Here is a 2,057-nt window from a genome sequence, read left to right on the forward strand (position 1 = left end):
AAATTCTGTAAAGCAATTATCCGTCAACTAAAAAATAAATAAATTAAAAAAAATTCAGTTTATTCATCTGTTTATGACACAGTACTCAAGAGACACAGTGTTCACATCATAGATTTCACTTCCAAATCCTTGGCATGTTCATTTCTTTGGCTATAAAGAGGGACTAGATGGGAAAGTCAGGTGATGTAGAGGCAACTAAACTAACAAAAGAGTGGGTGGGGCGGGCAGCACTAACGTCACCCTCCCAAGGATGGGCACAGGGGCTGTTAGCCCAAGCCGACTGTGTGGAACTGTTAGCTGGAGCACGGAGCAGCCACCCTGGATGCTCAGGCTGTTGTGGGGTTCAGTCACCCCCACCACGCAGGTTCAGCAGCGCTTTCTAGTATTCGCCCTTGGTGTCTTGCTGAATGTAGTAGTACAGGGACTTGCCGAACTTTACTTGAAATCAGATCTTATTTTCAACATGTCCATGCCACTGTGGGGGATTCTAATCAGGACTTTACCACGAGTGCCCTAGCCATTCATGGAGACGTACAGTCTGTCAGCAAAATCCAGGGGCTTGTTCTGAGTGCACTGGACCAGGTTCAGGAAAACATTTTCCAGGTCACCTTTGACCTCCTTCTTGATGCTCTCCAGCATGTCATCAGGGCTGTAGCTCTGGTACCTTTCAAATACTTTCAGGAAGTGACACCCGCTGCACTCAATCATGATGCTGATACACTAGGGAACATGAGTTTCTTTCCTCTTCACACCAGCATCATAGAGATAGCGGGAGTCCTGGTCAGTCAGTTCATAATCAACAACAGAGCCATTCTCTGCTCTTCACCCTTTGTGAGGGCAACCACCAGCTTGTGGAAGTCGCCAGATGTGTTAGAAACAATGTCCCTCTCCAGACCGGTCTTGTACACTTCCACGTAGACTCTGTTGATTTCCTGCAGCTCCTGGTTGGTCCTTGAGCAGATGATCTCAATGAGAGAGTCCTCATCAACCCCCAGTCCCTTCATGGATGCATTCAGCTCAGGAGCAGCATACAGAGCAGGTATTTTCAATAGGCCCAAAATCACCGCCTCCAGGTGGCAGAGACAAGGCTGACTTCAGTGCTGATGCAAGTTCCTTCTTGGGCCTTCACTGGTAGGCGAAGGTGATATCCTGGCTCTGTTCATTGCTGTGGTTGGTCAGGATGTTGACAATGGTGACCTCATCCACACCTTTGGTCTTGATGGTTGTCTCAATGTTCAGAGCATCCCACTCAGCATGAAAGTTGGTGTATGCTTTGACTAACCCATGTGCACTTGGAGGTGTAAAGTGATCACCCTATAAGGTGAGCTTGGGCAGAATTTCAAGAATGGTAGACATTTTGAAAGAAACTGGGCTGGGTGCAATGCACTCGGTGTCCCCAGATGCAGAGCGCACTCTCTAGATTTAATGTTCCATGAAGCATACTTGGGGGAAGGTTAACCCAGCTCACTCCCTATTGCTGTAAAATAAGTATTTTATTCATGTCTGTGAGCAAAGAATTAAGGTAAAATATAGTGCAGTGTAAAAAAGCACAGTTATATGAAAGAACCTTATCCAGGATTTACAATCTCCAAACAAAGCTAGATCCTGAAAAAAATAAAAATAAAAACTAGATCCTGTTTGGATAGGAAGTCATTTATTCTGCCTCTCTCACCAGAACTAATGATCCTATAGTTTTTTATGGTCCCAATGACTTTCTATCTACCTAAAAAAGGATGCATCCATGCACGTGAACCATTTATTAAGAGAAAAACTTATGGGACATAGAGAAAATCCACAGGTTATTTTGATCAGTCATGAATTCACCCACTCATTCACCGAAATATACACATGTGCACACACACACACATATTGAGTTAGCCAAAAAGCTCATTCACGTTTTTCTGTAAGATAATATGGAAAATCCAAAATGAACTTTCTGTCCAACCCTATGTATATTATAGATATATGTAGATATATATACATAGACACCCATATGTATATATGTGTATATGGACTCGTTATGTATCAAATAACAGGTCTTGGAGATAAAATTTTAA

At 43.2% G+C, this 2,057-nt stretch overlaps 1 pseudogene; it reads right to left on the minus strand.

The window, feature by feature from the left end:
• Positions 1 to 343: 343 nt before the first annotated feature.
• LOC102268418 (annexin A2-like) lies at positions 344 to 1,457 on the minus strand (annotated as a pseudogene).
• Positions 1,458 to 2,057: the final 600 nt, after the last annotated feature.

The sequence above is a fragment of the Bos mutus genome, chromosome 22 (assembly GCF_027580195.1).
Source record: "Bos mutus isolate GX-2022 chromosome 22, NWIPB_WYAK_1.1, whole genome shotgun sequence".
Taxonomy (NCBI): domain Eukaryota; kingdom Metazoa; phylum Chordata; class Mammalia; order Artiodactyla; family Bovidae; genus Bos; species Bos mutus.